Source organism: Mycteria americana, chromosome 1 (assembly GCF_035582795.1).
Source record: "Mycteria americana isolate JAX WOST 10 ecotype Jacksonville Zoo and Gardens chromosome 1, USCA_MyAme_1.0, whole genome shotgun sequence".
NCBI lineage: Eukaryota > Metazoa > Chordata > Aves > Ciconiiformes > Ciconiidae > Mycteria > Mycteria americana.
In genome coordinates, this window is record NC_134365.1 from 58,309,227 (window position 1) to 58,322,599 (window position 13,373).

At 50.3% G+C, this 13,373-nt stretch overlaps 1 long non-coding RNA gene across 1 annotated transcript; it reads left to right on the forward strand.

Moving 5' to 3' along the window:
* The first annotated feature begins 4,382 nt into the window (after nucleotides 1-4,382).
* On the forward strand, nucleotides 4,383-12,658 carry LOC142409394 (uncharacterized). The gene is made up of 3 exons (XR_012775601.1): nucleotides 4,383-4,653; nucleotides 5,037-5,102; nucleotides 12,299-12,658. It is a non-coding gene; the product is annotated as an uncharacterized LOC142409394 (long non-coding RNA).
* The last annotated feature ends 715 nt before the right edge of the window (nucleotides 12,659-13,373 follow it).

The following is a 13,373-nucleotide window of genomic DNA, read 5'->3' on the forward strand; positions in this document are numbered from 1 at the left end:
GGGGTGTGCAATGCCTGGGACAGTGCTTAATTGTTCGGGGGCACTGCTTTACCCGTCATGCCCTTCCCCGGGTGGCCCCAGCCCTTCTTGCTCATGCGTGGGAGGGAGGCAGCTTCCCCACTCAGGGTAGGGAGGAGGAAGCAGAGTCTGAGTTGCTCAGCATCATTTCTGGCTGTTTATCAATCTGTGTAATAAATTTTATGGAGTGCCAGAAAGCCAGAAAAAAGAAAGCAAGAAAAAAAAAAGACTTCCTGGCATTTCGTGACTCCTGTCACTGGGTGCATCCTCCCTCGTCCTGCCTTGCAGGCAAGAGTAACATCACCTTCTCCTGGCCAGCCGTGCTCCGTGGGATGCGCCTTGCCACTGAGAACTCCCTCTGCCCTTCTGCAGGTGTTTAATGAGGAAAGTCCAATGGGTCAGGCCTGAGGCACTGGGCTTAGCCCGAGTGGAGGCCATGGGTTCGCACCAGGGAGTGCAGAAGCTTTGGGTCGGGGCACATCAACAAAGCTGGGTGGTATTGTGGGGGAGCAAGCCCAGGGCTGGAGGTATTGAGGCTCCTAGAAAGCTTTGCGAGACCTGAGCTGGGCAGCTACACCTGGCACTGCCCTGAGGACACACAGAGGAGCAGTGGGTTTGCTGTAGGTATGCATGGGCAGGGGATGATGCTGGACAACCCGTGGGCGTGATGATAAAGGTTTACAAATGTCCATGATGGAAGCAGGTCAGCAGAGCTCAGCATAAGTGTGTGGGAAGCCTTGTACCGCTCAATAGCTCTTTGGCTGCCCCCTCAGCATCTTCCTTTTCGCAGCAAGTCCTTCCTGCGCTTTACATCTTCGTTACAGCTGGAGGCTGGGGCAGGAGCCTCCACAGCAGGCCCTCCCCTCTGCCGTTTCGGGGAGTGACTGCACAGAGGAAACGGATAAAAGGAGTGGAGGGTCAGGGTTTAATTACCCCATTGTGTGCAGAGACGAGTGATGGACAGAGACTGTCAGTGGGTCACCGATTAGCTGCCACGGAGCAGACAGAGGAGGGGGGAAATGTGATGAGCCCCCAGGACAGACCAGTGTCAGGGACAGCCGTGAGACATGGAGATGGCAGCTCATGATGGGAGACACTTTTTCTTTTCGTTATTTCCCCAGTCCTTCGTCTCCCTCTTTGTCCCAGCTCCATCAGGAGCCCTGCAGGCTCAAAAGCCTCCTGCTGGGCCCTGGCTGCTTTGCTGGTTAAGGGACAAGGGCTGCTGGGGTGGCAGGTTCCCCAGGGGGACAGAGAAGAAGGTGGGACATCTCCTGCCAACTGCACTGAGTCTCCCTGTGAGAAGGCAGCAAGGAAGGATGGATGGAGGGAAGAAGGGAAGGAGGGAAGAAAGGGCAGGAGGGAAGGAAAGGAAGAAGGCTGAAGGAAGTGGCTGCTGGCAGGGGAGGTGTAATACACACGCAGTGCTCCTCTGTGCAGGTGTGAAGGTCTCCTGCAGAGAGATCAACCCAACCAAAGTGGAAACCAGGCTGCCTGTCTCCAGCCCCACTGCCTCACCACTGCCTTCCCTGGACATGCCTGAATGTCTCAGGTAATAAATCTCACTCCCCATCGCATTCCTGGCATCTGTTGGCTCTGGTGCTGCGAGGGACCAGGATTATTCTCTTGGCAGATTTGGTGACCTGGTTTTGTGTAAGCAGAATGCAGAAGTAACAAGTTTCAGTAAGTCTTGCCCCTTCTGCTCCCAGCCCCATAGGTACTTCCTCCTCCTTTCCTTCTCACACTCATATCAAGCCCTTGTTCCTTGTCCCACCACACTGTCTCTGAGCCCAGCCTCCCTTTCCTACATTGAGAACTCAGTCCACTCTTATCCCTGACCCAGTCCTCAGTCCTGTCATACAATGTCACACCTAACCATCTTCCACCAGTCCTGCTACCCTTGGTCTCAAGACTCTTTCTTCTCCTTTTCCCTGCAATCCCTCTACACATCCTCTTTTGCATTCTGACCTTCAGTTTCTAATTCCATCCACAGTTGTCCTCCAAGGTCCTGCTTCCCATGTCCCCTCTCCCTGTCACTCCTACCCTTTCCTCTCCCTTTCTTGCCTTTCCTCACTCATCCTTTACCCCTCTTTCCTGTCCCCTTCACCCCTTATCTCCCAGGGTTGTTTGCATGAATCGTCTCTGGAATCATGAGATCACTGTTTTTTTCTGTCTCTGTCAGTGGGAACATCACATTAAGGAGCGTGGATAAGTGACCGGGGGCCATTGGGGTGACTCTGGCACCCCCTCTCCCCACCCTCCCTACCCTCCTCTTCTTCTGTATAAAAGGAAGCTTTGTTGTCCAAAAGCAGAAAGAGAAAAGCAGATAAAAAGGCAGAACATGTGATCTCATTGGCTTTATTTAGCCATCCAGCTATCCGTCCTCTCTTTTCTTGATTCATCCAAAATTATCCAAGTAGGAATCCATAATCCATCCTTGGGCTTCTCATCTGTGAAAGAGATGGTGGTAGATTCTTTTTTGCAAAGGGACTTCAACAGCTGACCTCTTAGTCTCCACAGGGTGCAAAGATGACCCTGACGGGGCTCTCTAGGCAACGTAATGCCTTTGACTACAGTAGTCTCCACGGCAGGACTGTGGGATTCCACCCTGTGAGGGGGAATTGGAACCAGGGAGAAGCAAATCCTTTTCCTTGTTTCACCATTGCTAAATGGGGGTTTCTAAGAGGATCCAGCAATGCATTGCTTCGTCAGGGGCACTGCTTGGTGGGGAGGTTTACGTTTGTAGCATTAGATGCACAACATTTGAATTCATGAGTTTCTGGATTGACCAGGGTAAAATTCTTCATCTCCGGGTGCTTCGGTTGTCCTTTGTGATGGGGATAATCAGTGTTTAACTACTGAGGCTGACTGTACCCTCCTGGCAAGCACCCTGTAGGACAGAGCTACTGTGGGAGCAGTGGGGCACAGCTGGGATTGCAGTAAGGATTTCTGTGTCTGCATTGGGATTCATTTAGATGTTATCAAGCCGGGAGGCAGGAAGACGATTATTACATATTTGTTAATTATTACATATTAGATGGGTTTGATGCTTTACAATGAAAGCTGCTCTGCACGCAGTTTTGAAACAGATACGGTTGACTTAGCACAAATCTTTATTGTGGGCACAGTCATACGAATATAAGGAATTGGTCAGTGAACCATTTTCATGATGTTTTAACCAGCTTGGTTAAAATCCACCAGACAAGAAGTCCTTCTAATGTGGGAATATAATGGCCCTTTTATCTGTATAATCCATTCCCCTTCTCCACAGGAATAAAAATTCTCCAGATAATGCCTTACATCCACAGCTTTGTATGCGTGTGCGCGGGAAGTCACTAAGGCTGAAATTTAAGGATTGTTTCAAGGGTCTTCCAAAATAGTTAAGGCACTGAATAGGAGAAGAGTGCAGAAAGCTTGGCAGATGGAGCCAGGCAGCATATGCCGTGTTCACCTAAAGCACGACACGGACTGAAATGGGCTTGAGACAAAGGGTAGTCAGAGGAGTGAAGAGGGTCAGTAGAGAAGAAGATGAGCAGAAAGGCAGAAACAGCAAGATTTGCTTCAAGTGACACTGAAGAATTTTATTTTCTTGCAGAAGGCAGTATCAGCGAAGGATATACCCAAATGTTCTAAAAGGTAGGGAGGTGGGAATTTGGCTGGGGAATTGTTTCTGTTGCAGAAGGGTCATTGTGGAAGTTGCAGTGACCTTAGCATCATGTGAACTTTTACATATCTATGTCTGTACGTGTAAAATGACTCAGTGAAGCAGTATGTGCAGGGAGACTATAGCTAGAAGGATGTCTGTGGGAATGCCTGAGGTATAATTTCAATAGGGTGTGGGAAGACATCCATGGGGATTTGCCACAGCTTTTCTGTGGTAGGAGATCATGCACAAGAGGATCATGCACAGCAATGGTGTGGAGAAACTATACAATATTACAACCCATCTAACAAAGAGTGTCAGCTCCAGCTTACAAACAGCTGAATCAGTAAATGTGGAGGCAAGAAAGTGACTTTTTTGTGCCTCCCATGTGTTTTTTAATAAATGCAGAGTTCCTATTAAAAATCTAGACCCATTGAAGCCGCTACTGGACTCCTGCCAGTTCTGGGTCCCTATCATTTGATTTTCCTGAAACAGGCACCATGATTCCATTCTCAAGACATTTCCATTAGCATGTTGGGCTGATTCAACTTATATCCTGCCCTGTTGTGTCTGACTCATTTTCCCCCATCTCTAGGAGAAGCCCGAGGGAAGGCAGAGGGCCCTTCACATAGATGCTCAAGGTCTCTATCAGATAATAGCTGAAGAAATATTTGCCATGACCGCGCTATGGTCATTTTTTGCCATTCCTTAGTCACTTGGCAGCCAATGGAGGGAAGAGGCGAGAGCAGGGTGGGGGAGAGTAAATGAGACAGAGGGACAAGAACAAAAGATTCTTTTGTGGTACAGAGAGAGAGAAAAGGGAAAGCATCACCAAATGCCCAGAAGCCATGTTTGTAACAAGAGACCTATTCTCTCAGCTACTTGGAAAACAACTTGGAGTAAAAGGCGCTGGTTGAATTAACCCTTCATGGAGGCGACTTACTGAGCGTGCAGGAAAGAGGCATGGCCATGGGAGGCGTAATCTGTGTGGTGAGGTAGCGGCGTTGGCTCTTGGGCAATTTAAAGCAAGGATTGGTTGTCTGGGAAGAGGAGGTAGGGATGACGTTGGGTGATTTGACCATACCAAAGTTTTAAAATGTCAGGTGTCCTTTCTTCATAGGATCTTCAGTTTTGGCAAAGATCACTGGAGGGTTTTTTGCAGCATATGAGGTGATGACTCTTTTCCATTGACATTTTTTCTAGGGACACTGGTACCTAGGACTGTGGAGAGAGAAAGGAAAGGAAAACACCATCCCTAAAATATATGTTTTACTGCAGCATAATCTTGTCCCATCACAGCCTCTGTGAATTCTGTTCCTATTGTTGGCCTTCAAAAACTCTGTTCTCACACTTTGCATCTCTCTTGCTAATGTCTTAGACCTCCCTTTGGCTGAGAAGAACAATTTTACTGGAGTTAGGTGTTCTCTATACAAATGAATTCAAGGTAAGCCAAATCCCCCACCTCCAAAGAAACAACCAGCTTTATTTCATTGTGAACACTCTCCCTTAGCCTCCTCCCTGCCCTTTCTAAGGAGGCTTCCTCTTTTACTGAGTGGATCTTTGGGTGAAATGGGACTTCTGTGATGATGGTACGAGAAGAAGTTCTACCCAAGGAAAAAGAATCTGCACCTATTTGAAGATCAAATATGTGATATTGGTATACGCCAGGTCAGTTTGTATCTGAGCTTGCTTCTGGGTGCTCTGCAAATTAAAAGAAGTGAGAGACAGCCAGAACTGAAATAAAAGGGTTTTCTCCCCATAACAGTGCAGAAGGGACAGCACCCTGCCCCTGGAGCCTCCTCACATAGTGCGAGGCAAAGAGAACCAAAGAGAGGTTTGGAAATGGAAAGATGGTCCTCCTCTCTACTTGCCCGCCTCGCTAGCCATCCATCATGGGTCACCCATCCCCCTTGGCTCGATGGCGCAGATGGGGAGGATGCAGTGGGTACTCACGGAGCCCGCAGTCAGGTGGGCTGCTGAGCGGATGTGAGATGCACACAACATTACGACTGTGCTTTCGTAAATAAGCAATCACATGGGACTCGTGCGCGTGTGTTAGAGCAGCGCTTTGAAAACAACCAGGAAAATCATGTGGCAACAGAAGTCTGCAGGCTCCCGGCCCTCCCCCACTCCCTAACCTTCTCCCTCCCTTTCGTCTCCTTTCTGTCTCTCTCTCTGACTTACTGAGTTGGTAACCACAAAGGCTGGAGATGAATTTTGCTCCTGCTAACCTCATCCTGGGCTTTGAGGTGTTTGTGTTGGCACTTGGTCTTGGTGTCCAACCTACATGTGCCACTCAGACCACCTGTGCTGTGTGATGTCCCCTGCAGCCCTGCCAGGGAAATTTTCAAGGTCAGTCTCCTAGAGGGATTGAAGGACATTTACCCAGAGGGGATACTAAATATGATTAAACCCATTGCTCAATGGGATTTTCACTATTGCAGCTCTGAGTCCGGCAGAAATTGACTTTTTCTTGGCACTACTGTTTTAATACCTCACTGGCACTTACTGGAGTTACTTGGAAGGTCTGAAGAGCTTGAAATGCAGGGTGGAAACTAAGAAACTTGAAGTTCTCCACTGCTCCCTCATTCACGGTAGCAGAGCAAGGCAGGAGTCTGAGGGCATTAAGACCTCAGCCAAGCTAAGAGCAGGTGGTGTTCTGTGTAGAACAAGTGCCACCACACTATCAATAAATGCATGTCTTTTGAGCCTTGGCTCCACTAACGGCCTCTTATTGTAACTAAGTTCCTACGTGCATATGGCCACCAACCTTGCTGACCACAAAGAGCTCAAAGAGTCAGGAAGGAACTGAGGGATTTAGTGGGCTGTGCCAGGTGAGGCTCAGCCTGCCCCACAGTCCTAGCACTTGGGTGGTGTTGCCAATTACACCTTCTTCTCCTGTACATTCCCCCAGCTATCATTTCCTCCAAGGTGGCCTTTCCTAGCCTAGAAGCTCAGGATCTTGGTCTCCAGTCCATAAGACCTTCACCTTTTCCTGCTTTACATGCTCCCCCAAATGCATTTCTGCTGTCTGCAGTCTCCTCTCCTCTCCTCTCCTCTCCTCTCCTCTCCTCTCCTCTCCTCTCCTCTCCTCTCCTCTCCTCTCCTCTCCTCTCCTCTCCTCTCCTCTCCTCTCCTCTCCTCTCCTCTCCTCTCCTCTCCTCTTTTAAGAACAGATGGAAGAATTTTAAAACAAAGTCCTATCTTTCTGTGTGTTTGCAAGAGATCCATCTGGATTTGAGTCAAGAGGATCTGCTGGAGGCAAAATGATAGGGTGCAACGTGTGGGAGAGGACTGAAGAACGAGTGCATCTGTATTGATATGATGTGCAGGGCGTTTCAGGGGGGTCGATACTGTTAACCTATTTGAGAGAAAGTGCCACAAGCTGGAGCTCTGAAAGCCATGGTGACCTCTGTACACTGGGTAAGATCCAGACATTTTTACCTGAAAACACATTTCAGGTGTCTCAGAGCTGAGCTTCTGTTGCCTTGCAGCTAGCACATCCCGGTTCATGCCCTTACTGGGCTAGACTTTGAGTCTAACTCAGCCTGAGTTAGCCTGAGTTAGTCTAACTCAGTTAGCCTGAGGCTAGACTATACTAGTCCCTGAATGAAGTGTGGCTTGAATTTGGTCAGAATGGCCTGGGTATGACTGGCCTGGCCTGACTTATACTGGCTTTGACCAACTGAGCTATACTTATAGGGACTGAGTGCAATCTGAATGCAGGTTTGAGATGGCAGCTTGTGATAGGCATGCTCTGGGTAGGCTAGACTTGACTGGGTTAGCTGCCTTAGACTGGGTTGAATTTGGAGCTGAAAATGGGACTGCTTTAGACTAAGTTAAGAATATTTATGGGGGATGGGATTGGGCTGATGGGAAGGGTTTGCTGGGATGCAGCGCTGCTGAAATGGAGTGAGTGACTTCACTGCAGCAGGTTTAAAAGCCTTGTTTTGCTTATACCAGAACCTGTTGCCCCATCTGGGAAGCCGTTTGCTGGACCAACTTTCCATGGATAGGAAAAAGATTATTCAGCACGTACTGAAATGGGATCCCCAAAAAGCTGACAACAAGCTTCAGTTCCTCAGTGTCCAGCTGCTCCAGGCCATCTCCTTCTCCCACAGCCTTGCACGCTCGTGGGTGGTTCATGCCAGAACACCTGTATCTCCTTCCTGATCTGGTCCACCAGGTCAAATCTGTTCATCACTCAACATCTTAGCCTTAAAAAGGAAGATCTTCCTGTTTGAGAAATTCCCCAACCAGGGATGGCTACCAGTGTTTGAAGTGAGGAAATAGGACCTGAAAACCCCAGCATATGACTTCTTTTTTAATGGCCAGGGTTTCTTGATGGTGCAGAATTTCATGCAGTCTAATATGGTGTGTGTAATGCATTGCCACACTGTTATTTATCAAGGGGATAAAATAAATATTTAACTTGGACACAGGATTAAGCCCTAAATAAAGGAAAATCCAGACCGTTTCCAAATAAATGCTGTCTCAACATAAAAGACTGTACCTGGATGGTCTGGCAAGTCAGTCTAGGTGGGGTGACAGTGCTGCCAAATCCCTTCCCTCCCCACTTGTTCTGGCTCTGCTTTTAAAAAACAGGAAGGAATGTGTAGCGACAGGTGGGAGGTAGTGTGGTTCCAGGGAGAAGCAGAGCCCATCTCCTTGCACAGCTAGCAGAGAGTGGAGCAGGAGAGCGGAGGGTAGCACAGCGCTGTACAGCTGCAGGGCTGCTCACAACAGGGCAGAGCTCCCGGAGAATGCGCTCTTTGTTCCCTGCCTTTAAAGGGTAAGAGAAACACTTATGCATGGCAAATTAGCCCAAAAATGTATTTCTCTAAAACACCCGATTGTCTGGCCAGCTCTGCAGCTGCAGGGAAGTTCCAGGGAGAGAAGGGGGAGGCGGTGGGAAGGAGGAGGAGGGAGGCAGGGAAGGAGGATTTTGATGGCTGGGGGGGGGAAGGCACGATGATTGTGCGAATGAGGGAGAAATTCTCATGCCTCGATTCAAACAGAGCTGACCAGTGAGTGAGGGGACCCCTGACGGAGGGGTCACGTTGGTGGCCAGGGGACCACGGATGCTGTGCGGTCTCCTGGGGGGTAGGGAGAAGAGGGGACACGAGACAGCTGTGCTCCGGACAGCGCGGGAGCAGGCACTGGTGCAGCCGGCGGTGCCGGGGAGTCCTGCCGCCCGGCAGGTTCAGCTGTGCCATCTGGGCCGGGATGCTCAGCGAGCAGTGCCATGCTCCTCTAGTCACCGTGTCGCACGTCCCGGGGGGCGACAGGCTGTGACTCCTCTCCCGCTTCGGAGCAAAACGTGCAGGGTGCAACTCTCTGCGGAGGTGCAGGGCCTGTGCTGTTCCCAAGAGGTGGCACTTGGGTTTAAAATGTCCTGAATGTACCCCTTGATTAGGAACTTGATCTGGGCTTGTTATGAATTTCCAGCCTAATGTTGATACTCATTTAAAAACTCCCAGACGGCTGCTGGCAGACAAGTGATTCCTTGAACTTCCCTGGGGTTTGGAGAGCAAAACCTAATGGTAAGATTCTCAACAACTGCTCAGACTCTGAAGTTCACGGCAAGTGCCACAGTCCTGTCCCTGCCCCAGGGGATGCCACTGGAAGCAGAGTCGGGCCCACCGTGAGCACAGCTGAGACCTCAGTGTGCTCCCTTCCTTGGAACGTCTCCCACACTGTCTGGGATGAGATGTCCTCTTCGTGTGCATGATGAGAATTTATTTTCTCTTCCATTATCTGCTGATGTGGAAGGAGAGGTGCTCCCTGCTGCAAACGACAGTGCTTTGCAGGCACAGCCTGGAGACAACCTGACTGGTCCTCATTACTACCCACTGGATGGTCTTGGGGACATCTGTGGTGTGGTCCAGATGCTGCTCTCAGGGGGAACAGCTCAGGCTAGACTTTGCCTTTGAGGACACTCAGGGGTGCACTTGCCTGTTATCAGTCCAGGTCCCAGCGTTCTGTCCTTTCTGTGACGTGACATGACCTACTCTGGGCAGACAAGAGCATATTTTCAAAGCCACCAGTGCCACCTGCTGCGAGGGCTGATGAGATCGGTAGGTAGCCTGAGGTTAGGCACGGCTTAGGCTGCCCATGAGAAAAAAGAGAGACATGAGAGTCTCCGAAGGGGATTTGGCTTTGATACATTCTTGTGACTGTCCAGCTCAGGTGTAGGGTTGGTGTTGCCACTGGTTCAAGTCGGCACAGGCAAACTGTACTCTGTTTCCAGGTTGATTTTTCCAACAGATTTTTCCAAGGAAAACCCTATAACTGTTCAGGTTTGTAATGCAGAAGTCCTATTAAGTCCCCTGTCACTGGACTGGAGGAAGGGAAGGACAGGTGGACCTGGATGTTTTATCTGAACAAGTAGTGATACTGACTGCTGGTGGGAATTATTCATTCTTTCTTGTCAGAGGTTAGATGAAGATACTTTGGATGACACTGGGTATGGAGGTACCTGCTGGATATGGAGTAGCATCTGACTGGGGGAAGCCAGCATCAGATTTGAGAATTTCCTATAGCGGGGAAGCAGATCAGACTTGTGTTGGAGAAGGAGTGCGATGGGCAGAGGAGGAGGTGGGGAGCTGAACCACTCTTGAAACGGGAAGCTGTTGACAACTGTATAATCCTGTTGTCACTACTTGGCTCATCTCTGTGTGGCCACCGGGATGGTTCACTCTCTCATTTTATGTTTACATGGGAGAAGAGGGTATGAAAAGCGTTAGCTTTAATCAAGTCAGCAATTTTTCTCAACTTTGGCGCACTTCATTTTCCACTCAGGTGAAAAGGAGTCCCTCTGCATGCATTGCCATGCCTCCCTGCGATAAGGGAGAGTCCGTCCCGTCCCCTCCTCTCCTCCCCTCCACTTCTCCTACAGCTTCAGACCTTCACAGCCCTGCCACCCAGCTCCTCATACGTCCCTTTAGAAACACCCTGAGCTGCAGTCGCACAAACACGTGCGACCACTTTACATGAGTTTAAGTATCTAGTTTTTAAGGCCACAAAGCCACAGCTGTGCCAGCGCTGGGCTTCACGCCTGACCTTCAGGGAGTGGGTGGCACAGCTTGACGGCAGGCCTGCCATGCATCCCAAGATCACTTGCGGCAAGGTGGGACTCGGGGAAACCAAGAATCCAGGAACACTCCAGCACTTTGCGGAGACCCTGAGACTTCCCAGGCATGGCAAGGATGTGGCATCATCTGAGGGTGGGAATCACTGGTACTGGGCAAGCATTTATTGGCAAATCATTTGCCAAGAAATGGGACTTCAGGGGAATGAAAAGAGTTGCAGATCCAGACCTGATTCAACAAGCACTTTTGGCTGGAAAGCAAGTGTGGGAGGGGGATTTTTAAAATATCAAAACATTTCATTTCAAGACAAGCTTCCTGAATTATTCTGTTTCCTAAATGCCAAAATGTTGTGAATGGACATTTTCAAAGGGAATTTCTGACATTTCATTTCAAACCAGCGTTTTGCATTTAAAACTTGACCCAGGTTGAAAGATGAGGGGTCAGACACAAGAGCCTAATAACCACAAAATAAAACCTGCTATTTCAAGTTCAGCAGAATATTTCATTCCCTGAGTTATGCCATTTGAAAAAAAAAAAAAAAAATCACAGCAGAGCTCCTGCGCGTGTCCAGATCAATGTGCCCCTACGCGACACCTCTGAGGTGATGGAGATGCTGGAGCAGAAACAGCCAGCGTGACTGGGATAAAACCAGCCAGGTAGTGGCCTGAGATGAACTAGAAAATGCCCTTGAGCATCCCAGACAGAATTTCACTCTTATCTCAATAAATTCCACTCTGATCTTAATAAAGCTGTTTATGGTGGGATGTGCGCCTCTTAGGGATGCTTGCTTTGCTTCAGCTCCATGGGTAGCAACAGGCAGAGCAATGACTAGCAAAGCCCCTGTGGCTGTGGCATTTACCCGCGTTGTCATCTAGCTTTAGGCAAAGTGGCGACCAAAGTGCCATCGTCTTCCAGCACTGTCCTGCTGATCCCTATGAAAACCAGTGGAGCTCTCCATGGGCATGCGTCCATAGGCAGCTCCAGGGGAAAAAACGGTAGCGTAAGCAAGGTCTGGGCATGAGAAAATCTGTGCTAATTTGGGAAGGGGCCCTGGTACTTCTCATAACAGGTGGGTAGGCTGGAGGACAATGACCGAGCGGGATGAAGGACACTGCCAGTGCTTTGAGAAGATGCTGTGCCCCCCCAACTGCCTCTTCTGTACAAAGGCAGGTTGAGACTCGAGGGACGTGAAGAATAGCCCTCCTCCCCCTTCCTCGCCGGCCCCAGCCCCTCGCTCCCGTCGCCCCATCCTCTCCGCCGTGTGCACGTGGTCCCCGCTGGCCATGAATAGAGTTGGCACGGGTGGGCCCAGCCCGAGCCACTGGGGCTCACGACTCCCGACCTGAATAAGCAGCATAAAGGCACAGAGCAGCCCCGTCGTGGCTCCGTCCCGACCCATCCTCCCCAGCTGCGACAGCATCCGCTGCGGGCCCAGACCGGCCATTCTTACCAAGTCCTTCTGTGCCGTTTGTCTTTCTCTCCCTCTCTCGTCTCCCCCCGCCTCTTTTTTTTTTTATTTAATCCCCTTTTTTCGAACATATCATTACAGGAGCAACAAAAAAGATGGGACAATACAGCCATTGATGAACTGCTCTCGTCCTCCCGTCCCGGTCCCCCCCACTCCCTCCCTCCCCTCCTCTGGTGCGTGCCAACACTCTTTCCACCCGCCCAGGGCTGGAGCCAGCGCCAAACAACCTCTGCTAATAAACAAGAGGAACCAGATAAACCAGGAACACAATAGAGGGATTTGTTGCACTTTAGTGATGGTGGGAACAATGTCAACTCCGTGGCGCAGCTGCATGGACCCCCTCCCATCCTCTCCCCCCACTGCCTCGCGCCCCCCGCGCACTCGCAGCCCAACACTGTGATTTATGAAAGGCCAAAGGTCGCTGTGCATTAAAGGGCTCCTTTCTTGCATCATTTATTAACCCCTCTACGACAAGAGGCGCTCATTGTGGCAGTGGTGGTGGCAGTGGTACGGGGAGCGTGGAGGGGGCGGAGGAGTCCGTCCTGGTGGCACCGCGCGTCTCTCGGAGGATGCTGAGATGCAGAGCTAGTGCTTAAACCTGGGTTTGCACCACCCTGGTGTGTATGGGGAGGGGAGAAAGCTTTGGTGAGATGCATTTCGGCCACCAAAAGCAAGTTGTGTGCTCCAGCACGGCTCCGTTCACATTTCACGCAGGTCACCGTCTGCCCAGCCTGCACTTGCTGCCAGGCTGGTGAGCTCGGCTCACGGTCGGTGCTGCAGCCGTGCTCACACCTAGGGCTGACCTGAAGGGTTAGCCTGAAGACCCCATAGTCCATATGGTAGGGTTGACCATGGTGCATCACCAGAGCCTCGAGTCACCTTGTGTCACCAGGCGTGGTCCCGCAGGCCATCAGCAATGCAGCCAGGCAGAAAGGAGGCGGCTTGGTCACAGAGCAGGACGGGCCACTCCAAGGTCCCCTTCTCAGGCTAGTAGAGATGTGACCGAAAATCTCTCCTTGTCTCACCAGAGCTGGTTGCCATTATAGGCAATGCTGCAGTGTCACCATGCAGCACTTTCAAGCCTTCCTGTGTGGCCGTGGAGCAACACTGAAGTGCTGGCACACTAACTCACTGTCCTGATCTTTTGTTCCTGAAA